Source organism: Rhinatrema bivittatum, chromosome 2 (genome assembly GCF_901001135.1).
Source record: "Rhinatrema bivittatum chromosome 2, aRhiBiv1.1, whole genome shotgun sequence".
In the NCBI taxonomy this organism is placed as follows: domain Eukaryota; kingdom Metazoa; phylum Chordata; class Amphibia; order Gymnophiona; family Rhinatrematidae; genus Rhinatrema; species Rhinatrema bivittatum.
In genome coordinates, this window is record NC_042616.1 from 505,267,623 (window position 1) to 505,293,976 (window position 26,354).

The 26,354-nt window shown below is 46.7% G+C and overlaps 1 protein-coding gene across 1 annotated transcript in view; it reads left to right on the top strand.

Annotated features, from left to right (window-relative positions):
- Positions 1–20,158: 20,158 nt before the first annotated feature.
- Positions 20,159–26,354, top strand: part of SIRT5 (sirtuin 5) — a 64,883-nt gene continuing 58,687 nt past the window's right edge. The window contains 1 exon segment of the mRNA XM_029590681.1: positions 20,159–20,316. The gene's annotated coding sequence lies outside the window, so the exon portion shown is untranslated.

Below are 26,354 nucleotides of genomic sequence, written 5' to 3' on the forward strand. Positions count from 1 at the left end.
TGAATGGGAGCCTGCCTAAAATGGGTGTGTGTGAGTGTGCGTGCACATGCATGCATGGGAGTCTTCCTGGGATGGGTGGGGAGTGTGTGTGAGAATGGGAGACTGCCTGAGATGGTTGAGTGTGTGTAAATAGGAGCCTGCCTGGGATTTGGGTAGATGTGAATGGGAGTCTGCCTGGAATTTGGGTGGAACAAGTGAATAAGAGTCTGCTTGAATTTGAGTGGGTGAGGGTGTGTGAATGGGAGCCTGCTTGGAGGTGTGGGTTTGAATGGGAGCTTTCCTGGGTTGTGTGTGTGTGTGTCTGAGAGAAAATGGGGCTGCAGATGGATCCCAACCTGCCAGCAGGAGAAATAAAGAAGAAGGCCCGGGGCTGCTGGCAGATCCCAATCAAAGAAGAGTTGGAGTGTGTGTGAGCTTGTGTGTGTATATTCAGTATACAAGAAAGAGAGGAGAAAGTTTGTGCACCTCACTCCCACTAATCCAAGACAATGTCAGAGTGACTAGAAATCACAAGTTCTCAAGTATGGCGTGCGTGAATTTTTAAAATCCATTTTAGCTTTATTTTTCGGGTGTTATTTGATGTGTCTGTTGTTTTGAAATATTTTATTGGTGTTTGAGACATTTAAAAAAATTGTATATGAGTTTTTAATTATTCGATCTTTTATTTGCCATCTGTTTTTGAAATATTATTATTAATAAGCTTTTACTATTATGATTATATATTTATTATATTTCTTAATTTATTTTTTTTTTATGTTTGAGGAATGGTGATGGTTCTGGCTTTTTATTGTTGCACGGCATAGAGTCTGACTTCTTGTGGTTTCCATTTCAGTTTTTGATTGCACATTTGTATTTCTACTTGATGGTTGCTCTGTTCTGTATTTGGTGAGGGTCTGTTTATGTTCTACATGTGTGAATGAGGTGAGGTATTCTCCTAATAGGAAGTGTATTAGTGTTTTAGGGCTTTCAAAGAGTTAACACACACCCAACACACAACAGGCCTAATATCATATGGGTTCCAAGAGGTTTGGGTTTTTTTGCAGGGATTTCTGGTTGGCGTCACAGCAATGCATGTAAATATTATAATATAATATGATATTTCTACCTCAGAATATTGAACTTTGATATTTTTCATGCAAAATGTTATTATAAGTGTAAAACTCTTAACAATGTGTGTGTGAATGTTTGTGTGTGTGTGTGTGTGCGTTGTGCAAGGCTATAAGGTTTGCCTAGGGCAACTAATACCCTTGCACTGGCCATGGATTCCGGGGCAGTGGGAGGTGTCAGATTTTAGAATTTGAATCACTGGAGGGAGCTGGGTTTTTTTTATTTTTGTGTGGACCTGAGACAGAGCCTGAATGAACCGGGGAGAGGTGAGGGGGGGGGGGGGGGGGGGGGGGGAACGGACAGTTATTATTTGTACAGACAGCAAAAAAGCTAGCACCGGCCCTATGAGGTGGGAAAGTATGCACGTTGTACATTTAAATTTCAAAAGTGCATGCGTGCAGCAGGCATGCTGCTGATCTGCGTGCTCATGCCGTCGTTTTGATGCCACGTAAGTGCATGCGCGTTAAGTCTCACAACCTCCCCCCCCCCCCCCCAGTATTCAAACACAATGGGGCCGATACAATATTTGGGCACAGAAAACAGGTGCTCAGCGTCGAGCAACCCGTTTTCCTAACGCGCACCTCTCCTGGGTGCACGATGCAAGGGTAGCGCTAAAATGGAGGCGCCAGGGAAAACCGTGGCGGCCCTAGCGCCTCCTCGGAATCGGGCGCACAGGAGAGGGGGCCGTCAGCGCGGGTTGGGAAAATGGACGCTCAATACTAGGGTCCGTTTTCTCCTGCTACTGGCATAGTACACACACACAAGATACACGGCCTGGACCATGTATCTTGTTTGTTTATATTGGGCGCCCAGAATTTTTTTTTTTTTTACCCGAGACCTTTATTTTTCCCCACCGGATTCTGCTTTCTCTGGCTCCTCCGACTTAGTATCGCAATGATACTAATAGGAGGAATCACAGGAAGCAGGATGTTTTGTTTGTATCAATGAGCCCTTGAGGGTGGCACACCTTTACGCCAGCCCTGGGCTGCTGTAAAATTTGCCACAATGCAACAGGCTGTGCGGGAAAGTTTTTGCATAGCGGGGATTAGCTAATAGCCTCTTCTACATGGAGTTTACATGTGGTGAGCGCTATTAGCTATGCGGCGGTTTGGACGCGCTAATCCCCGTATTGCATCGGGGGTTATGGACGCACATCCAAAGCACGCGTCCAGTTGCGTGTTAAGCCGTGCGCTAGCCTCAGCGCACGGTATTGCATCGGCCCCACTAAGCTTGAAAATCGTCTGGATTTGTGCAGGCTGAAAAGTACCCATGTCCACTGTCACCTAGGCACCCCACTGAAAACGCTGCCTTTTACGTATTACTTTGGCAACTTGCGTCAGTAAATTGTCATGCCAAGAAAAGTTTCCTGAATCCGTCAGTGGCAGAAGCAGGACAAGCTCAGATCTCCTGTTTAAGGAAAGGCCACAGCCTGTTTTTGTTTTGTTTTTCTCTCTGATCTCTTTCTGGTGCCTAATGATCTGTATTGTTGTCATTGATTGCTGTCTTCTGTTTCCTTTTGTCACTGTGCCATAGATCGGTATCGACATACCTTGTCAGGTTATTTCATCTGCGTGAGGATACCTGCCAGCCTGCTTTGCCTTTTGTTGACCACACAAAGGAAATTATCAACAAATCTCCGAGTACCAAAGAAACCAGGACTGGGATTACAGGAGCTCCTAACACCCCGCCCCCCCCCCCCCCCCCCCAACCTCCTTGCACTAAACTGTGGGGAAGGTATCGGGAAGGGACCACAATGTTGCAAAAGATCAGGTAAGGAAATGAGTCAGTCATTTTAATAGCAAATTGGAATAAAAATGCACATCTCAGAGAAAATGATGTATTCCCTGACACAGTCACATTTCTAAACAAGTCATGGAACAATTGGCATTCCATTCCTTGAAACTCCCTCCAGGTTCACTCCCCATTAAGTCATACCCTATTTTCTGATACACTTTGTTGTTACCTGTATTCTTTTTTGTATGTGTGTGTGGGAGGGGAGCAGGGTTGTTCTCTTATAAACTCTTTATTCTCCTAATATACTACTTGCGTTTTTTTGTAGCAATATTATAAGGACTCTGTCCCTCTCCAAAGTTATTTTCTCTTCCTCTTATACAGCAGGCGGGGTGAATTTTCTGAGCACATCCCCCCTCCCAGCTACTAATATTGGGCAGTACCAAAGGCTACATTATCTCCAGTTGTTCGGCATGGGCGATTGCGTTCGCCATTTTCCCTCTGAGGTCACTAGGGCACGCGCGTCCTCCTTTTGAATACATCATGGTGGGAACCTCGGGGGTGTCCCCACCGCATTACTTCACTACCTCCAGGTATTTAGCCTCTGCTCTCCATTCCAGCTACGAATTAGCAAGGAATCTCCCTGCTGATTTCTGCCTGTTACCAGACGCCTCTGCTCTGTGTAATTTCGCTCCAGAACGACTTAGGTACCCGCTCCTTGGGGCCTTGCCTCGCTCCTACCTTCCCTTCGGGGACTACCAGCTACCACCAAGGACTCTCAAGGTTCCCACTCCTCAGGGGCCTTGCCTTGCTCCTTCCCACCCTCCGGGGTTACCAACTTCTGCAGGATGCTTAAGGTACCCGCTCCTCAGGAACCCTGCTCTATCCTGGACCTCGCCCTCGGGGGGGGTCCTCTCTACAGCAACTTCCAGCCTCAGAGTGAGAACATCAGCTCTTGGTCTATCGCTGCCTTGTCTCATCTCTGCTATTGTAGATTCTCGGCCTACCCCGCACCGCGGACCACTACCGGACCCATCATCCTCTCAAGACCTGGTCAGACTCCTTACCTGCGCTGCAGAGTACAGACTGGACTACGCCATCAGAGACTCTTCTCCTCTGGCTGGGTTCACAGCCATGTCATCTATACGGTACCCGGGTTCTCGGCCTACCCTGCTCTGTGGACCACTACCGGACCCATCATCCTCTCAAGACCTGGTGAGACTCCTTACCTGCGCTGCAGAACATAAGAACATAAGAACATAAGAAAATGCCATACTGGGTCAGACCAAGGGTCCATCAAGCCCAGCTTCCTGTTTCCAACAGTGGCCAATCCAGGCCAATCCAGGCCATAACCCCCGTACTCCCCTCCCCTGTTCCCAGCATACTCATTAGCTCCAAGTTACTGTCCTGCCCCTTCCCCCTCCTCCCCCCAGTTAAATATCAGTTACAATGTAAAGCCTGTTGGCTGAATTTGCTGTTGTCTGGAAACCGATGTGATGTCTCGTGCGAATGTCGGTATAGAAAAAAATGTTAAATAAATAAATAAATAAATAAATAAGAACCTGGCAAGTACCCAAAAACTAAGTCTATTCCATGTTACCATTGCTAATGTAAGTGGCTATTCTCTAAGTGAACTTAATAGCAGGTAATGGACTTCTCCTCCAAGACTTATCCAATCCTTTTTTAAACACAGCTATACTAACTGCACTGACCACATCCTCTGGTAACAAATTCCAGAGTTTAATTGTGCGTTGAGTAAAAAAGAACTTTCTCCGATTAGTTTTAAATGTGCCCCATGCTAACTTCATGGAGTGCCCCCTAGTCTTTCTACTATCCGAAAGAGTAAATAACCGATTCACATCTACCCGTTCTAGACCTCTCATGATTTTAAACACCTCTATCATATCCCCCCTCAGTCGTCTCTTCTCCAAGACAGACTGGACTACGCCATCAGAGACTCTTCTCCTCTGGCTGGGTTCACAGCCCGTTCCCCGGGCCACCAACTACATTGCTATATAATAAAGCCTATCGCTCCGCTGTGTGTATTACTGCTAAGAACCTGCCTATCATCTCTTGTAGTGACCAGGGGTCCACAACTCAATGTCTCAAAGACAACAGAGACAACATGTAGTTTCCCTATTGAATCTACAAAATGGAGCCAATTGCTCTGGTGTCGTTAGGCTTCCTTACATATAGTATTTATTGTAAATTAACAATTGTTGATTGGCTGAGAAAGTGTTTTATTGATTGAGTGTCTTTCCGGTTTTTTTTTTTTTGGACTTATATTAATTCAGATCAAGGATGGGATTTAGATATCCAGCTAGATGAAAATCTTACAATGAAAAAGCGCATCAATAAATTAATTAATCGGTTATTATTTATTTATTTATTTTTATATGCCGACATTCGATCTGACATATCACATCGGTTTACAGAGAAAATAAATGATCTAGTAACAACAGTGTCGGCACATTATTCGTTACAGTAAAACTTAGAATCAACATTAACTGATTTTAAATAAAACTAACAAGGTTTGTCTATATAAACATTCTTATTGTGTGTCAGTAGAGGGTTTTCATAGTCTTTCTTTAAGTTAATAGTATACTCTTCCCGGTGAATGACAGGTTTCATGAAATTCAGGCATAGGTTTTTTGAAAGAGCCATGTCTTTAGATTTTTCATGAATGCTTGAGTCGTAGGTTCCGTTCTTAACTCGATTGGTAATTTGTTTCATAGGGCCGGGCCTGCTAACGAGAGTGCGCGCTCCCTTACTGTGTTCAGGTGTGTCAATTTCGGGGAGGGGATTGGAAGAAGTTCAGTGTTTGTGGTTGAAACCTTTACTAACTTTACTAACTTTCGAGGACTCTAATTTTCACAGACTATAACTCCCTATTACTCAGCCTTCCTGCATGTCTCTTAAAACCATTACAATTATTACAAAATGCCTCAGCCAAGACTTTAATTAGGAACAAGGAAATCTGATCATATCACACCCTCGCTGATTTCACTGCACTGGCTGCCAGTACAATCCCGAATCTATTATAAAGTGTTAATGTTAATATTCAAAATCATTCACACCAGTAACACCGGTCTGATAGGTGTGACACTACAACCATGCACGCCTCAGCGAACACTAAGATATCAAAGTAAAGGACCGCTGACTGTGCCAACAATACGGAGTACACATCTGACACAAATAAGAGATTGGGTGTTTTCCACAGCGGGTCCAAAGCTTTGGAATACTCTACCTGAGACGTTACGTTTGATACCAGAAAGAAAGAGATTTAAACGTGAGCTGAAAACATGGCTATTCAAAAATGTATATAACCTAACTTAAAAACATTAGCATGCAGAGAACTACAATAACAAGGACAAAAGATTGCTATACTAACAAAAGAATAAGTAATAAATTAACGAGAGAACAGGGCCGGCGCGTCCATTACGCGAACTTCAGCGGTCGCCTAGGGCGCCGAGCCGTAGGGGGCGCCGAAGAGCAGCCACGTAGTGCCGCAAGTGGGGCCTATCCCGCTCGCGGCAAAGAGAAATAGAGACTGTGTGCTTCTCAGGGCCTTCTTCTTTTTCTCACCTTTCAGTCTTCAATCTGTCTCTTTTCAAATCTTTCCTGCCCATTAACTTTCCATCTCCCACTCCCATCACCTTTCCAATCCATCTCCCCACTTTCTCGTTCTTTCCCAATCTCCTGTTCTCCACTCTCTAGCCCCTATTTCCACCCTTTATACACATCTCTCCAGTCCTCAATTATATTCCTTTACTTCTAATCCTCTCATCAGCACTGTCTCCTCCTCTGTTTTTCATTTTCTCCCCTGCCTCCTGCCCCCGTTTCTTTTGTTCTTTTGTCTTTTACCCCCCCTTTTCTCCTCAGCATCTAAGTACCCTTCTTCTACTGCCTTCTCAACCTTATTCCTGCGTAGTTTCACCCCTATAAAACATCCTCAGCTTTTTTCTCTTGGGGGGGGGGGGGTGGGTGGAAGGTGTCACAAACATTCTCCTCCATCTCTCTCTCTCTCATACACACACACTTTCCAGCACACACACTTGATTATGCACACATTTGTACATTTACATGTTTCTCACCCCCACATGCTTTTTCTCTCTGCTCTCCATTAACACACACCCATTCATGCCCTCTCTTCCTCACATACACACACACACACATGCTCTCAACCCATTCACACACACATTCATGTTCTCTCTCTTCCCATTAATACACACACATATACATGTCCTCTCACACTCATACACACATGCATGCTTGCTCTCCCCCTTATACACACACATATACATGCTTTCTCCCCATGCTTTCTCTTCCCATACCCACATACATACATGCTCTCTCTCTAGCCCCCTATCCAAGACACACACACACACACACACACACACACACATGCATGCTTTCTCTTGCCTCTTATATGCGCACACACATACATGCCCTTTCCCCCCACACATTCACACATGTTCTCTCTCTCAACACACACACACACACACATATACATGCTCTCTCTTTCCCCCTCTACACACACATACATGTTCTTTCTGTGGCTCTCAATCTCCCCCATATGCATAAATATATGCTTTATCCTCCTCCCTCACAATCACTCTTCCCTCAGAATGTGCAGGCAGCAGTAGCAGCCTTCCCCATGGGACCACACAACATTAGGGTGCCTCCTCTCTTCCATCTGTGGGGCTGACACTGCCCCCCTATTTGGCTGCGTAGGCCCGCTACCACTGATGCTCCATCTCTGTAATCAGCCAGCAGGGCCCAGCCATCTGTTGCGCCCGTCAATCGCAAATGGCTGCGATCTTTGCTGCTCACCTCATTTTGCCCTGTAGCTCCAATTCTGGCAAAGATGGCCACCACTGCCTCTGCATGCTGACCTCCCTGGCGATCCCAGGACGGCGTGGGCGATCCCAGTCGCCATCTTGAATCTGGTGTGACTTAGGGCACGCGCACGCGCGCCTGCCTCCATCTTATCCACGTCAAGGCGGGGAACCTCGGGGGCATCCCCTCTGCATGACATCACTGCCTACGTGTACTTAAGCCTACCGGACTTTCTTACCAACGAGTTAGCAAGGATTCCATCTCACTCAAATCCTTTCCTCAAGAGACGCTTTGCCTCGCTGTTCCAGACTGAGTGACTCAGGTACCCACTCCTCGGGGGCCTTGCTGCACTCAGGGCTATTGAGTCTCACTTTCACCAGCTTAGTGAGTACCTCTCGCTACAGTGTTCCTGCTCCGGGTCTCCTGCTCCTACAACGATATCTCTACTGCAACACCATGGAGTGAGTATTAGACCTGATCTACAACTCTACTTCTCTCTTGCTGTGCGGATCCTTGGGTTACCCTGCTCTGCGGACCACTACCGGATCCAGGCTGTCTTGTGCCTGCTGCCAACATCTACCTCCGGCCTACACCCGCTCTGCGGACCATTACCGGAGTTACTACTCACAAGAACCACTGAGAAGCAAGTACTGCCCGGGTTACCCCGCTCTGCGGACCACTACCGGAGAATCCATCTCAGGTCTTCCTACTCACGGACTGAGTTTACTAACCCGCTCCTCGGGTTTCCCTTTGCTGTATAATAAATATATCTCTGACTCCTGTGTCCATCACTGCCGAGACCCCGCCTGTCGTGGAGAGTCCCCATAGGGCTCCTCCCGGTGGGTGGAGTCAGCTCTCTCCACGACCCAAGGGCCCACTCTAACCAAGTTCAAGTTTAATACCATCACTGCTCCAACTCCTCTCTTGGCCAGAAGGACCCGGCCATCATTGCTTTGGCTCCTGTCTTTGACTGGCAGGGCCCAGCCACCACTTCTTTGCCTCTTCTCTTGGGCCAGAAAGGCCCAGCTACTGCTGCTCCCATGCTCTGGTTCCTCTTGTGGGCACAGTTTTGGGCACAGCTGATTGTACTATATGGGCTACGGAGTTCTGCACCATTCACATAGCTGATGTTTGAACTGTGTGTTGCAAGAAATACTCTATGGCTGGTGCAGTATTTACTTGAAGACACTGTGGCACTGAGCAGGAGGAGCAGCGCTCTGCAGACAATTGAGATGGCAAGCATGGTAGAGGAGTGACCAGAGGGGACTGCAGCTGGACCGGGAAGGCTGAAATCCAAACATTTTCTGGACTTTTTAGCTTCCCCCCATAGCGTCCATACAGTCCAAAAACTCTAGCTATCTTTATTTTTCATACAGTTCACTAGCCCCAGACTCTGCAGGATTTCCCCGTGGGACTTCCAACATAACCCTACTGATAGGTTGTTGCCAAATGGAAAATAGTACCGTTTACAAGTTCTTTCCTTCACACAGCCATAACTCAAACATTACTGAGAGTAATTCTGAGACTCCGCAGTCCCTTCCAGAATGTACATTCCCAACCAGGTTCCCTTTTGGCTTAGGGGCAGTTTTAAAGTTTCCTCCTCAGGGATCTGTACACTGGTAGAACGGTAGGTCAGATGAAATTCCCAATTTAGAATACCTCTGATCAGAATTTTTGGTAGTCAAGCCTCACAGTCCTCTGGTTCCTTTCACTCCTTCTTATACCTGAAGGATACCATTTAAACTCCTTTCCAGAATATCCTTTGGATATCTTAAGTGGAACTGTACCGGTGGGGTGCCACGCTTCCCTTTTAGCACTGCTCTTCTTCTCCTGGACATCGGATAGCTGTCCAAGCCTCCTTCCAAACCTCGGGGGTGGGGGGAGGAAGAGTAATTGAATCTCTCAGAGGGAGAGGTTCAGAACTGTCAATCAAATCCGAAATAGAAGGAACGCTGGCTTGAGAACTTCATTCACTGAATCCAAAAGCGAAAATAAGTTCCTCAAAACAGAATCAGAAAGAAAGGAAACAGGAAGTAAAAAGAAACACTCCTGCTTCCTCCAAAACCACAGTAGCGCACATGGGGGAGCTGGAAAGTAGGTGGTATTCTTCCCTCTGCCTCATGGATGGTACAGTCTTCTTAGCTGAGCCCCAATAGGGCTGAACCCTGGTAACCCTGGAGGAAGAGGAGAGAGACAGAGTGGGTACAGGGGGGTGAAGGGAAGGGAGGAGAAGGGGCAGAGGGAGGGGAAAACACGGATGAGAAGCCACAAGGAAGAGGGAGGAAAGAAGAGGAGAGGGTCAAAGGAAGGCCACAAGGGAGGGAGGAAAGAGGTGGAGGCCGACAAGGGAGAGAGTGAGTCAAGGCAAATAGGGAGAGAGACAGAGGGGCAGAATGATTTGATTCCCCCCAGATCTTCCTTGCCTCTAACCCATGCCCCTCACCCTTCCCCCTTCTACTCTCCCTTCCTCTCTCCCACCTCTCTTCACAACAACCCACTATGTATAGTGGGTTGTTTGTAAGACATTTTCTTGTCACTGTTATTGTTCAAAATGTAAACCGAATTGATCAGTAATTCTGTTACTGGAAAGTCGGTATAAAAAAGTTCTAAATAAAATAAATAAATGTATTTGTAATTATATTTCAAGTTCGTATTGCCTGGATCTGTAAATATATCGCATGATCGTATCGTGCCTTTGTACATATGTTTTACATCTATTATATAACCTTCAATTATGTGTTCTATTGTTAACCCATCCCTTGCTATTCGCTTGTGTTATCACCCAATGTTCCATGTTTACTGTAAAGCCTGTTGCTGCATTATGTTCTCTGTAAACCGAGAAGATGTTCCAAATGATTGTCGGTATATAAAAAGCTTTAAATAAATAAATAATAAGAAGGCTGGGAATGGGCAGGGGCACAGGGGAGGGAGGGGAGATGGAAGGACAAATGGGGCACAACAGAGGGACCACGAGAAGGAAAGGGAGCAAGCCAGAGAGGGCACAAGGGAGAAGATAGATACAGAAGGCTGGGAAGGGTAAGGGAAAAAAGGGAAATAACTGGCAGGGAGTTGAGAGAAAGATGTCTGGCTGGGAGTGAGATACAAGAAATGGAGGGCTAAGATGGCATGATGGATGCATAAGATAGGGCTATAGGGGTGGGAGATAAAATATAGATGAGGTACAAAAGAACGAGAGGTGTAAAATGGTGATGGATGGAAGAAGCAGAGAGGGGAAGAAGGGATATGGAAGGAGGAGGGGCAGCTGGAGTGGTATTTTACTCTTGTTAGATCTATGTCCACTAATTTGGGGCGGGGAGCGTTGAGCACACTGCAACTCACTTCTCTTCTTTGCACCACCTACTGCTGTCTCCCTGAAGTCCATAATCCAAATTTATGCTGCCTGAATGTGCAATTATAGAGCGCCTTCTCAGGCCTGGCATGACCCAGTTGGCAACCTGCAAGGGCCAGTGCAATCATCGCCTTCTGCTGCCATCCTCTCCTCACTTCTGACCGCCTTCTGTGGCACCCCCTGACGCCCTTCTCTGTTCCTCACTACCGTCGTGGGCAGCCATGGATCAGGCTGTGGGCTGCAGCAGGCTCTAAATCTCTGTGACGCCTCCCTCTCCACCTCCTCTCTGCCCTGGACATGCTTTCGGAGTAAAGGGAGGAGGCAGGCCCATGTTACCACAGGGGCTGGGAGTACACAGTGACACAGAGTCCCAACCGATAGGCACCTGAATGCTCGCTGTACGTCTGAGGAGCTGAGCAGACGCGTTAGCGGTAGCGTTGGCCTGTCGGGGGGGGGGGGGGGGGGGGGGATGTGGACAGGGAGGGTTGCGTGTATTGGACATCAGCAGCGGGGAATGCAGGGGAAGCAGTAATCATCGGTACCAGCGCTGGTCGGCTTAAGAGGGCACCAAACTTTGAAGCCACTCGGGGCAGCCAAAAAATCTTGCACCAGCCCCGAGCACTGCTTCCTAAAGGCCCTGTGTAACTCCAGCTGGCGCTGTCTCTTGTCCATGGGGCAGCAAGCATCGCCAGCCTGGGCAGGCACTGCCCCCAACCAGTCAGCGACCTGAGAGGAAGGGCACAGCACTTCTTTTTTTGATAGTGTAACAGACGCCGGCTTTTATTACATAAAGGTTTTTGTATTTTCCCTTGAAACAAATTAATAGAAAAGTTGTCAGGACTAAGTACCAGCCCATAAATCTTGCCTTTCTACTGAAAGAGCTCTGTCAGTAATCACATCTATCACAGGCACAAATGCCCGCAGAAGAATGCAGAGAGTAATCTAGTGCATTATACTTACCCAAGAGCATATGCACATTGTTTTTATGTCAACCTAAAAACATAATTGCCTTCTAATTGCTCAGAAGCTAGCAGTATCTCATACATAATAAAAAAAAATAGAGAAGAAAAGTAAATTGCAACAAAATGAATCTTGAAAATTGGAAAGTTTTAATATTATTAAGTTCCCTGCGATGTAGAAATGAAAGGGATGAACCTGGTGAATGCTAAAAACAGTGTCTCTCCTGATAATGCAGAATATTCTGTAAGGTTGTCTAGGCCTCACTATCAGGCCGATGCAATACCGTGCACTGGCCACGGCGCACGGCTTAACACGCAATTGGACGCGCGTTTTGGATATGCAAAACGGGGGGTTAGCGTGTCCAAAACACATGTCCAATAGAGCGCTCTTCACATGTAAATTTATGTTGATGAGGTTATTAGATATTTCCCCCCGATGCAAAAAAAAAAAAAAAGTGCGCTCAACGCGCACATTTTTACCGTAAAAAATTTACGAATTTTCTAGTTAAGGGGCGTTCCAGAGAGAAGGTGGTCATTTAGGAGTGACAGGAGGGTCCATCCCTTAAAGGTGGGTTAAGTGTTTGGAAAGTATAAAAGGTGGCGCCATGAGTCACTAGGAGGAAATCATTTTTGGGAGTTCTTGCAGTAGCTGTTCGAAGCAGAGATGCCTCAGAGGGAGCCTGGAGAGAGGCTCCCTCTGCCTTGGGATTTCATTAGAAACATAGGACAGGGGTGTCCCTGTCTGCACATGACAGATTAAACCAGGAAGATCCAAACCTTAGACATCAGGGAAAAGATTTTTCTGGATATTCTGGTTACCTGTGAGTACATCTGGGATTAAGAAGAGGAGTCTCTAGTATTTCTGTGTAGCTGGAAGAGAGTAAAAGCCTTGTTAGGAATACTAAGAGAATCCTAAGTGTTTTTTAAATTCATCTGAAGCAACATAAGAAAGGATTATAGTTTTTTGTGAGCTTTTGAACAATAAAGAATTGTTTCTTCTTTTTGGATTTTGCATTGTGGACTGCCTTATTTTTTTTAAAGAGTGATCTGTTTTACGGTCTTACAGGGGTTTCCTGACCCTCCATAGCCTGAATCCGTTTATTTTTTAGATGTTGCAATGAGTTTGTTAATGCTCAGCAGCCTCTGAAGTGTGGTCCCTTGTGAAGGGAAGGTTACAAACCACTTGAAAACTCAATAAATGTGGAAATGCTGGTTCATATAGGAGAAAGAACACAGATGGGGAAGTTGGGGGAGGGGGGAGGATGGAGAACGAAGAAAGAGGAATGTTTCAGAAGACGCTGCTGTCTTGGCTGTGATTGTGAATCTGCCACGCTCTCTTAAAGCAGCAGCTTGCGTTAGTAGATTTTCTTTTTGGGGGTAATGTGGACATAACTGTATAGTATACCTCCCTCCCCCATTGTACATTTCCCATCACACTTGGAATTTTTATGCATAAGAATCCCAGGGTGCAGTCAGTTTCCTTCAGATGTTTTCTCCTGCTTGACTCCTGTGCTTAACATATAGTGCCACTGTCCATCAATTTGATCTGCTTTTTCATGTTGATATAATTTGTATCCTGGTATCGCAGTATCCTGTTGGTTATCCTATTTCTACCAGGTCTCTGAGATGTCTATTATGACTATATATTCACTTAAGCCATACATTCTAACTCTCTAGACTTGTTTTTCAGACTTCTAGCATTCACAAACAGATATTTTAAAGTATGTGTTTTATTTGTGTTTCTATTTTTAACTGTATTCACAACTTGCTTATTTTCAGATGAGGCTGGTTTTTTTCCTGGTATCTTATAATAAATCTGCGCAGTGCTTCATTGGGTTTGTGACCTATCTAGAAGCCTACAGGCTGTATATATTAGTCGATTACATCTCTGAAGGTCTCTGTACTCTACCCTATATTGGCATGGGAGGAAGAAGAAAGTGCAAAACCTGCCCACACTTTTATATCTCCTGCTTCAACCTGGATCACCAATCAGGAAACCCCAATACTTTAAAGAAACTGAAACACATTTCCCCATTAACACAATTCAATAAGGGGCGGATTTTCAGAGCCCTGCTCGCGTAAATCCGCCCAAAACCAGGCGGATTTACGCGAGCAGGGCCCTGCGCGCCGGGAAGCCTATTTTACATAGGCCTCCCGGCGCGCGCAGAGCCCCGGGACTCGCGTAAGTCCCGGGGTTCTCGGAGGGGGGCATGTCGGGGGGCGGGCCCGGTCGTCGCGGCGTTCCGGGGGCGTGTCGGCAGCGTTTTGGGGGCGGGTTTCAATGTTTTTCGGCCTTGGAGGGAACGGGGGGAGGCAGCGCGGCTCGGCACGCGCAGGCTATACAAAATCGATAGCCTTGCGCGCGCCGATCCAGGATTTTAGTGGATACGCGCGGCTCCGCGCGTATCTACTAAAATCCAGCGTACTTTTGCTTGAGTCTGATGCGCAAGCAAAAGTAGGCTGATCGCGCTTCTTTTAAAATCTACCCCTTAATGCTCACATGCTTAAAATGCCATCCAGTGGTCAACCAGTATTACTGCAAGCACAAAAAACATTGAAACATTTCACAAAACCAGACTCATACAAGTCGATGCAATTTGGACATGCTAAAACTGTGCATCCAAACTTGGTGCCCACAGTTTCAATGTGCACACAGATACTTCTCCCAGGCACTTGATGTAGTATTCAAATGAAACAGAAATTAAAAGGGCACCAAAAAAAGTGCACAGTGGTCAAAAAAGAGCATCTATATCACTACCCATTTTATTACATTGGATGTCCATATAGCATTGCGCGTGTGCCGCCATGTGACGCGCAGAAGTTCTGTCAAAAGGGCATACAGTGAAATGGAATATGGGAAATGTTTATTGGCAATTTATTATTTTGAAATGTAACATTTTCCCCCTCCTACGCGACGTCACGATGTGAATCATGTTCTGTGTCATAAGCCTGCCTGGTGGGTATATAAATCGCTGCTGAGTATCCAACAATCCTTTTTTTGCTCATTTCAGATTGGATCTGTACTGTGAACTGCTGCCTGGCAATCCTATTCGCTATTGCTGGAAGGTTGACCTTGCTTCAATTTCAAGAGGTATTTCATTTTGTTTTTCATAGGTGAACAGCATGGCCACCCAAGTCCTGGACGTCCAGGAAAGGAACAGGACCAGGGCGTCCGTTATGGGCCTGTACCCGTTCTCCCAAGTCCCGATGCCTCCCTATCACACTGAACCTGTCGCAGGTAGTACAAGAAACTCCTCGGGGAGCTGAGACAACAGCAGTACCGGATGACCTGGAAGAGGCAATCATTGCCATCGATGTGCTGGGCGCGGACTTGGTGGCTGACCTGATGTCATGTCTGAAGCAGCATGACGAGTCTGTCGCCCAGGGCTGGCAATCAGTACCCTCGGAACTCCTGGAAATGCATAATGAGAATGCAGCGGCAGTGGCAACTACGGCCCACCTAATGGGTGAACTAATCAGCGCCATCAAGGATGCGGCCAGTGCCTTGAGGTCGGGGAACCAACCATGATTTTCTTCTCTTTGCCTAATAAAATGTTTTTTGTTGTATGTAAGCAATGAGTTACATCTCTTATTCATGGGCTCAGGTTTAGACAAAGGGAATAAATCAGCCTCGCGTTGACCGAGGGCAAGGTCATGGTGAAGTGCCATGCCCTAGGCCTGGATCAAAGCTTCACCGGTGGACTGGGTAAAGGGGGGTCAGGGGGATCGCCTAGGCCCAGGGGAAAAATAAATACTCTACAGCAGGGCCCACTTCATTGTGGCTCAACACCCACGTCCCCATCAATACTTTCTCTTCTCTTCGCTCTCCCCCCGCCACGTGGCATCATGACCGTCTCCCTTCCCTCTTCTCCTAGCATCATAATCATGTCTCTCCCCTGGTATCATCATCTTCTTCCCTTCCCTATCCCCACCCCTCACTGGCATCAGCATCAGCACCTTCCCTCTCCCAATATCTCTTCTCTCTCCCTCATCTCCCATGTACACCAAAACTTCCCTGGGTAGTGGGCGGTCACTCACCCTACTACAATCATTGCCTGACAACCACAAACATTTTAAAGAAATTGGGGAAATTTTAAGACGTGCGCACGGGCGTACATGTGCGCGCGCTACCCGGCGCGCACACGTGTATGCCCGATTTAGTAACATGTGCGCGCAGGCACGCGCATGTTATAAAATCAGGGGTCGGCGAGCGCAAGGGGGTGCACACTGCCTTCCCCTGTTCCCTCCCAGGCCGCTCCGAAATAAGTAAGTTACGCGCGCGATCCCCGGCACAGCAGCAAATGGCCGCTGTGCCGGGAGCCTCTGAACCCACCCCGCCCCCTCCCCGCCCCTTTTTGCAAGCCCGGGGACTTACACGCATCCCGGGGCTTTATGCGCGTCATCGGGCCTTTTGAAAATAGGTGCGGCGTGCGTAACCTTCTGAAAATACGGCCCATTATATTTTGTTTTTTTCTTAATAAACATAAATTAAATATAGTTTAAATAATAAAAAAATATAAAATATATTTAAAATTTAACATAGAAAGAAAAAAGAAAACAACAGAAAAGGAGGGGTTGGGTGGGATGGAGCGTGGGGAGTGGGGATGGGGATAGGGTCCCTGGGGGACGAGGAGGAGCATCACTGCCAGGGAGTTGGTGGCCAGCTTGGTTGACCCGGGCCATGGCCACGAGTATAAGAACATAAGAACATGCCATACTGGGTCAGACCAAGGGTCCATCAAGCCCAGCATCCTGTTTCCAACAGTGGCCAATCCAGGCCATAAGAACCTGGCAAGTACCCAAAAACTAAGTCTATTCCATGTTACTGTTGCTAGTAATAGTGGTGGTTATTATCTAAGTCAACTTAATTAATAGCAGGTAATGGACTTCTCCTCCAAGAACTTATCCAATCCTTTTTTAAACACAGCTACACCAATTGCACTAACCACATCCTCTGGCAACAAATTCCAGAGTTTAATTGTGCGTTGAGTGAAAAAGAACTTTCTCCGATTAGTTTTAAATGTGCCCCATGCTAATTTCATGGCGTGCCCCCTAGTCTTTCTATTATCTGAAAGAGTAACTGAGCTCCAGCAATAACTCTGAGCAGCTCAATCACTTGCTCCTGGCCATGCCTCAAGTCTGCCAAGTTGGCTGCCATCTGCACCATGAGCCCTTCCATGGAGCTCAGGCTCCGAGTCAGCTGGACCTGTAGAGCCAGCACAGCATCCAAGCATGCCATGATGGGAGAAGGCATGCCTTCCTCCCGTGGCCCTTCCTTGGGTGCTGCATCTGCCTCCCGGAAGGGGTGAACTGCAGATGCTGCTTCTCCGGACAGCCCTTCGTTGTCGTCAATGATGACAACCTCTTTGACCTCCAGGGACAGGGGAGTGGGAGAACCAGGCCCCAGCGTGGGCGGAGGTGGTGGTGCCACCTGTTCTTGCTGCAGAGGTGCCGGTGGCTCTGCCGCCTCTTGATTCAGTGGAGGCGGTGATAGTGCTGCCTGTCCATCCATCTCCTCCGACGTGCTGGTGGTGTCTGAAATGATAAATATCAAAGCGTCACTAACATTAAACGGAGGGGAAGGGGTATTGAAGGTAAGGTGCGGGGAAATTAGTGGTCAAGATTTATTAATTTTACACTACACATAGAGACAAACTGTATTTCTAGCAAACCTATAATTGCCGCAAATGACTTTTTATTATTACTTACCTTATAAAACTTATGGACTGCAAGCTTCCTACAATTTCTTTTGTTGTTCAGTGCGCGTTACATGAAAAACATACATAAAGTACAATTTAACAGTTACTGGACGATACCGTTTTAATTTCTTCCAATAACGGAGTCGTTGCATGCAACAATATACATATTCTATCGCAATTTTGCCCTCTACTGGCAGCCCGGCATTACTTGCTGCACGTGTGTTAGTTTTTCAGAGAAACCTACACATCCGGTCAACCTACATATTTTGCTACAATAATCAATCTGCTCTAATATTAGAGAATAAAGTACTGTTCTAGATATATCCATTGGTATTAATTATTTCAATGGCCTAAGCATATTTTTTTTTTTTGGAATGCTGCTTTCGCTGTTTGTCTGGGGTTTCATACTCAGCTGTGATTCCAAATATACTCACCCTCCCGCATCCCATGCTGGGCGCAGAGGGCCTGGAGCTACCCGCACTTCTCCTGCTTGTGCTTCCGGGCCCCTTTCTTCAATGCCTCCTTGCCTTCAATGCCTGTACCTGGCGGGTACAATCAGGAAAAAAAAACATTGGGACCTGAATTCTCCACCGTTGGAGACCAGATGCTGGATTGACCCAGTATGGGATTTCTTATTTTTTTTAACGGGAGAATACCAACAAGCACTATTGTATAATTACTTTTTAAATATTTCCTATTCTTCCTTTTCAGCCCTAGTCATTTAGCATATATTAGGTATGGTCCATTAATTAATTTTTTACTATGATGTATAAACATTGCAGAGAAAACTTTCTAAACCCCAAATAAAATAATTATTACTTCTTACTATGAAACCCTCACTTAATTGAGGACCTACAAAAAAAGAGTCGTTGATGTTCATCTGCCTGAATAGGGTTACAAAACAATTTCTAGACAATTCAGGCCCCATCCATCTACTGTGAGATTGTCTACAAATTGAAAAATGTGAACATAACAATGACTCTCTGCCCAGGAGCGGTCATCCTGTCAAGATCATCTCAAGAGCAAACCAGAAAATCATCCATAAAGTCACAAAGAACCCCAGACTAACATCTAAAAATCTGCAGGCCTCTCTCACAGTAGCTGATCAGAGGGTTCATGCATTAACTATCAGGAAAAAACTGAAGAGGAATGGACCCTACCCCTCCCCTCTCCCAACTTACCTCCCTTGGAACGGAGGCCAGGGCATTGCCCTGAGTGGTAGCCAGGCTTCATCCACCTGCTTCTGGTCCCGCCAGGCCCAGGGCGAAAATAAAGATGCTGCTCATCTGCCACAATCAAGTCGGCTAGCAGATGGATGTCTTAGCAACTTGGAATTTACCTGATGTTAAACAAAAACATATAGTGTACTGCAGTGACCCCCTTCCCCTCCCCTCTCTGCCCATGCCTGTACCCCTTTCCTGGTCCTTTCCCGGCTCAGCATCCCCTGCTCTGAACCCAGTCTCCCCTCCCTTTCCTGTTATCTCACTGCTCCCCTCAGACCTATTACTGGGCTACCCAATAATATGGTTGGGGTGGGGGAGGCAGTGCTTCCTTGGATGCTTCTGACCTTCTGAGATCATGTGTGAAAGAGAGAGGAAGCATGCATGAGTGAGTATGTTTGTGTGTAACAAAATGAATATATATGTGTATGAAAGAGGGGCACAGGAAAACGTTTGTGCCCCCCACCACCATCCTCTAATAATACATGAGACAAGAAATGGGGTGCAGTTGAGTGGCAGAGGGTCCCCTTTATTGCTCTGAGAACCTGGAAGATTAATTGTTGGCTGTGTGCAGCCTGTCAATTAATTATTGCCCTTTAAATTAATGCACATACAAATACAGTTTTTAGACAGTTCACTGGCAGTATCTAAAATGTATGCAAATGAGGGACATATTTTATCTCCCCTCCCCCTGGTCCTCAAGTGTCCAGTCCTGGTCTGTGGAAATGTTGGCAATCCTAGTCTGAGGGACTCCTTCCCCTTGCCTAATTTAAAATAAGCACTCAGCCTATGCAAAAAAAGATGAACACACATTTTTGTGTTAATGTGCTTTTATAAGTCTTGATGCATAAGCATACCATTTGCTTACTGCATTGGGAGAAATATTTTTTTTAGTGCATGCATTAATAAATTGCACTGTCTTATCACATTGCTTATATCGGCCTAACAATTTGTTCCCCTTTGCTAGCATTGATTGTCTCAGCTCTATACCACAGCTCCTAGTGATACAGTTTCTGGAGGGAGACGCAGACCAGTCAGTCCTGGCTGTTTGACATTTTTTTTGTATCTGGAGCACTGTTGTGAAAGAGAAGCAGTATGACCCCCAAACCACAATGCACCCTGTTTGCGAGTTCAAAAACCAGGAAAGGGCTGCGCTCTCAAGCTCGCGCTGCGGCGTCCTGTGCAGCAGGGGGCGCTGCAGCTCCAACCCTAGCGCAGCCGCACTCTCGTCCAGGGTCCGGGGGGCCTCTCCCTGCGGCCTCCCTTCTCCCGGCGTGCTTTGCGGGGGGGCTGGGCCCGGCCCCCTTTTCTTCTCTATGCGACGCTTGTAAAGAGAGAGAGGCCAAGACCCCCGGGCACGAGCTGCGGCTGTCCCTGTGTCAGCGCCTCTTCCTCCGGGGCGGAGAGCCTGGGTGAGAAGGCAGCGATATTGGATTTTCTTCCCCCCCTCCGACCCCGAGCGATTTTGCAACGGGGGCTCCCGTGTGCTTTGGTTCAAGTCCCGCGCTTCCCTGTCACTGAGAGTCCAGCCTCCTCCTCCTCCTCCGTAGCCCCGATTCTTCACGGCACTAGGGGAAGGTTTGGGGGTTGCTGGGTTTTTTGTTTTTTTTTTTTGTTTTTTAAGAAGATGCGTGTGAGGCCGCTTTGGCTGATCCGCCACTCTCGTAACCGGGGAAGTGCTTTTCCCTTTTCTCTGCAGAGTGTGATCGGTTTAGCGGGGGGTTTCTGAGTGGTGCTTCCTAGTGCACGGGTGTCCTGGCAGGACGGGCTGGGAACGAGCTGCCTTTCCTTGGCAGTAGTTCTAAACGTGTGACGTAAGGCACAGGAGTTTGATGAGCGACGTTGAGATCATTTGCGTAGTAGCTGTTAAGCCAAAGTCTGAGCGCGGAGCAGTTTGTACCGGGGCGCTTGCAGGCACAGGAGCCCACTTTTCGGAAGGATTGTGGGGGTGCCATACACAATATAAATCACCCCTCCCTGGACGCAAGTGAAGGAGTTTCTTAATGTTGGATATAACTAAGCACCCATTGCACCCATAGAGCCGGTACCTATGCTTTCTGGCCCTGCGGAGAGGAGATGGTAGCACTCAGTTACAGGGTGCATATTATGTGTGCATATTGTATTTTTAGGACCAGAACAAAACTGTGATTGACACTTTGTGTACCTTTGAGATCTTTGGCTCTGAAAATGCTGCACAACTGAAAAATGTCAGCTTTGCGAACTTTGTGCTAAAAGGCATAGATGTTTCTGGGGGGTCAGTAAATTTCTTTCCACCTTAAAATGCTGTGAGGACTACATTTTTACTTGATTTTCCCATTGGGGGGGGGGGGGGGGGAGAAAAAAGCCAGCAATGTCATGTAACTGCAGGTGCTTGGTCAGTAGTTCTAAGAGAAATCCCAGCATTGCCAGCTATGTTTTACCTCTGTTTACCTAGCACATGATAGGGGCCCTGAATCGACATTCCCTAGTAGGCCTAGCAATGACCCTCCTATGCTAGGAGAAAGGCCACGGGAGAGGTTTGGTCTAGTAGCCATCTCAGCCCAAGAAATGATGAGCTGCTGCTTCAGAAACAGCGAGGCCCAGCAGCATCCTTGTCAAAGATGGTGGAGAAAGAACTGTTTTGCAAGATGGGCACCTGAGGTGGGGCCTCATATAGTACCTGGCAGGGAGCCCTGAGGGAACCCACTCCATGGGACTTGTTTTGATGTTGATACTTGTAAGGCACCAGGCCTTCTGCACTATGGAGAAGTCTGGTTCAGTTGCAGGGTCAAGATCCCCAGAACAGATGGTAATAAAGAGCAGGGCATCTAAACAACCTAAACTTCCCTCAGGGCCAAGGGGTCACCAGCAGCTACATCCACCCCAGAATCCAGGGAAGAGCATTGGTCTGCAGGCGAATCTGAACTGAACATACCAGTGAGCTCCTTAGGAGGAAGGGGCAGTGCTCTTTGGAGGAGGTAAATGCCTCGATTGTAAGGCTGTCCTGGAGAGAGAAGCTTCAGCCCACATTTCCAGGGTGCAGGTGGTCCTAAAGATTTCAGACACCAGAGCAGATGCCCCTGTGGAGGGCAGTTCTTTCCTTTAGGGAATAAGGAGGTCTTTCTTTTATACAAAGCCCTTAGATGGATGGTTCTAGCAGAATGGGAGGCCCCACAAGGGAAGAGGCAGGGTAGCGGGGAGGTTATACCCTTTTCCAATCGGGAAAGGAATAAACTTTCAAATCTCCAGAGATGGAACACTGGTATCGGGAGGGTAAGCCCGTAGATCCACCATTCTGGTGGAGGGCGACAGCCCTGAAGGTCCCACAGAACAAAGCCTGGCAGTGGCAGTCCAGGCTTTGATTTCTGGAGGATATGTAGTCAGGGCAACCCTACACTGTACCCAGCAGCTACTTGAGTGTCAGGAAACAGTATGCCTGGAGTCGGCAGTAGCCTTTTAGGCAGCCACACTTTATAATTTGATTAAGTTGTTCTCTAGGTTGGTCACCTCCAGAGTAGCAGTTAGAAGGATGCTCTGGAGCTGGGCAGCAGAGTCAATGTCCAAGGCACGCCTTCTCAAGCTTACATTCGGAGGGTGGGGACTACTGTTTGGAGAAGATCTGAAAAGCTAGTTTAGGGATTTCGGGAAGTTAAACTTCAAGGGTGATCAGAGAATATAGGTCAGTTGAGCATGTGAGTGCTTAGACGTTAGCACCTCAATGTCCAGTGCAAGGCCAAAATGTTGGTTCTGGTGTCCCCACACATAATGTGGGTTAAGACCCACTTCTTTAAGGGGCCAAGAGGAAGTGGTCACCTTTCATAATGATGCTGAGTGAGTTCCTCAGGTGGTAATACTGGTAGGTGGGAACCTATCATGATTTTATGTAGAATGGACACAGATCACTATGGACCAGTGGGTGCTGGATATTGTTTTAAGGGGATGTTCTCCCTAGTTTTTCCCCAGCAGCAGATTCCTTTGTTTTCCTCATGCTTGTCTCAAAAGAAAAGCAGTAAGGATTACCCTTCAAAGTTATAGGACCGAGAGGCCAGAATTCCAGTTCTACCCACCCCCACCGCAGGAAAGGGGGCAAGGAAAATATTCAGTTCATTTTTTAGTTCCAAAGGAGGACAGTACCTCTCGGCCCATCCTAGATTTGAAAAGGGATCAATAGGTGCTTGAGCACACCCCATTTAAGAAAGGAGAGCCTTTGCTTGGTCATGGCAGCAGTAAGAAAAGAATTTCTGAGGCCATTGGACCTGGCAGAAGTCTATCTCCACATACAAACCAGGGCCTCCTACTAAAGGCTGCTCCGCTTCTGTGCCTGAAGTTAGCATTATCAGTTTCAGGCTCACAACAGCCCTGAGGCCCTTTACCAAGCTCATGGCAGGCAAGGGATAATAGTTCATCTGTATTGGGTCGATCGGCTCATCTGTGCAGAGTTCGCCCAGGAGAACCGGCAGGCGTCACCCATGGTAGTTTGACTTCTAGAAAGGTTAAGTGATGTAGGGGCTATTCCCAAGCAGTTGTGATGTTTGTGCTAGGAACTCAACCTTGTTTCCCTAAAGCGAAGTTAAGAGATTTGAAGCTTACTATTGGGAGCATAAGACTTCCCCAGGGAAGCTGGATATTCCATGAATCCTAGGCTTCTTGTAGAAAGGCCTGGAGATTGGCTTAGCACTTAATTAACTGAGGGTGCAAGTAACGGCCATTTCCTGCTGTAGGGGCCATGCTTAAGGTGCCCAGGTAGCTGCATATCTGGATATAGTGCACTTTGTAAAGGGGGTGAAGACTATATGTCCATCCTTTGAGACCTTTCGTTCCCCAGTGGGATACTAACTTGGTCAGTTTAGCACTAGTAGTAGGAGCAACCTTTGAGCCCTTAAGGGAAGTATCCATTAAGAATCTGTCGTAACAAAAAACAAAACACCTGCCTTTCTGTTATCAGTCAGCACTGCCAGATGCATTTCAGAGTTACAAGCCCTGTCCTGCAGACAAACATACTTGCTAATTGTTCCGTATTCAGTCACCTTCCTGCCGATGCCCTCACTTCTCTGAGTGGTACTGTCCCCCTTCCACCTGAGTCAGTTGTTGTCACTACCAGCCTTTTGGTTTACTTCTTGTAATAAAGTGCGATTAATCAAAGTATTGAATAAACATATAAAGGTAAAAATGAAAGGCTGCATCTCCAGGACGTGTTGGGACTTAAGATACTTGAAGGTGACAAACCCCTTCCAGAAATCTGACAGGCTGATTGTGGTGGTCAGGGAACCATGAAAGAGGAGAAGCAGCTTTCAAGGCCACATCAGCGAGATGGATTAAGGAATCAATCGCCTCAGGCTACGTACTCAATGATAGGCAAGCACCAGGCCATTCCGCATGCACTTGGCAACCCGGGCAGAAGCATCTCCAGTATCCCCAGGGAAAATCTGCAGAGCCGCCATCTAGTCATCCCTACGCTCATTTTTTCAGGTGCTACAGGCTGGATGTACAGGTGAAAGAAGAATCAGTCTTTGGATTTGGGGGGGTCTTTAAGGCAGCCTTCTTCCCACCTTGCCTAAGGGGTAGCTTTGGTGCCTCAAGTGTAATGGACTGGTCTAGCAGGAGGAAAAGGAAGGTCAAATTGTTCTTACCTGATCATTTTCTTTCCTTGAGTCCTGCTGGATCAATCCAGGCCCCATCTAGGAATACAGACACCTGAGGCATCTGACTCTCTCTTTGTTTCTCTTTCCACAGTATTAGATCATGCAGGAGAGAGGGTAAGAATGGAGCCCTTGTCCAGTTCTTTGACATTAGGCTACAGGCAAGGGCCTGAAGCCACTCCCCTCTTATAGCCAAAAATGAGCTCATGAAGGAGGAGGTGCCCTCTGTCTCCATCAACTGAGAAGTGGGAAATCTCAAGTGTAATGGACTAGTCTAGCAGGACCTGAGGAAAGAAAATGATCAGATCAGAACCATTTTACCTTTCCTTGATTTCATTTAGTATCCTATCTGGGCCACACATTTTTCCACAGTTCGCTGACTTAACAAAAAACACACCTGTCCAGCCACAGGGCCGGAGTCTCAAAACGAGATTCAGATAATTTTCTTGCATGACAATTTTATAAGTGTTGCCAAAGTAATATACGGAATAATTTAAAAGGAAAAGAAGGGAAAAAATTGCAAAGGGGTAATAAATAAAGGTAAAGGTCATGGAAAGTACAGTATCATTGCCATGTCTCCAATTTTGGTGCTGGACCATATTATCCCTGGTCAGGTTTCATTTCTGGCCTGGTGGCAGGATACCACATATTTTGCTGCTGTGGCTGCTTTTTTCCTCTTTCTCCCAGGATTATAAAGTTTTTTTACTTGCTCATTCTTTTGTGGAGAAATCTTGAATTTTCTCTGATAGTTGTGATCTTTTTATTTTGCACAGGCAAGGAGAAAATGCATTTCTGTTTCTATTTCTTTAGTGTTGTATTGCATACAGAGTCTGGCCTACGACTCTTACCTTCCCCTTTCGGATTGGAGTACCGTGTCAGTCCCCACCTATGATTGCAGAGGTTGTATTCAAGCTTTGTGACTGTGAAATAGCGAAGCTGTCAAGGCAGTGGGACTGGCTATTGTGACTTTTCATTTGTGGCAACCCACGGCGGGACTAGTCAATTCGTGTATCCTGCTAACAGGTGCAGGTGGAACTTAAAGGCTTTGCACTTTTTTGGTTTTCACTAATGCAGTTGAAGCCACTAATCAGCTAAGATCACCTTAGACTGAAAGGCATGTGGTACTAATAACTGTCATTGGTGCAGGGAACCTGCATCCCAGGAGCAGTAGCGTTCTTCCGCAGGATGGCAGTGTCAAATTTCTCATACGGGTAATTACCTCAGGCACAAGGTGAGACTATCTCTTCCTCCCTCGGACTCCAGCCAGCTCTGATTGCGACTGTTTTGTGACCTGGGACATGTCGCTTTACTTTTCTGACTCTCTGTTCGGACATACAGATTTGGGCAGAAAATATTCATAATTTTGAGTTGTAAGCTTTTTGGGGAGGGGATGAGGAAATGAGATGAAGCTCTTTAAGCATGATTGGTGTGCTGAACCTTTCTAATAAATCGGTGTCTCAGGCTGTCCGTGTCAATACAAACTCTTAAGATATATGGTTATTTTGGGAGCAAGTGATGGCATTGATTCTCCTATCTGGCTTCTGATTTTGTGCTCAGCCCTGTTGGGGACCAGTGCAGGCACCCTGACAGGGCTATGCCAGGGAAAGAGATATCGCCTACTGTGAAAATATTGAAGGAACTAGTAGTGTAAACGCTTCCAAGAATGGGAAAAACACTGCATAATTGAGATGTGTGTTTTAATAGAGAGTACGTACTGAGTTCAGATGTAATGTAATGTGTGGTCATAGAGAAGGGCTTGGTCAATTCAGAGAGGGTGGATAAAGTTCAATTTCCATATATGGTAGTTTAGAGTGGATTGGACAATAGAGAGG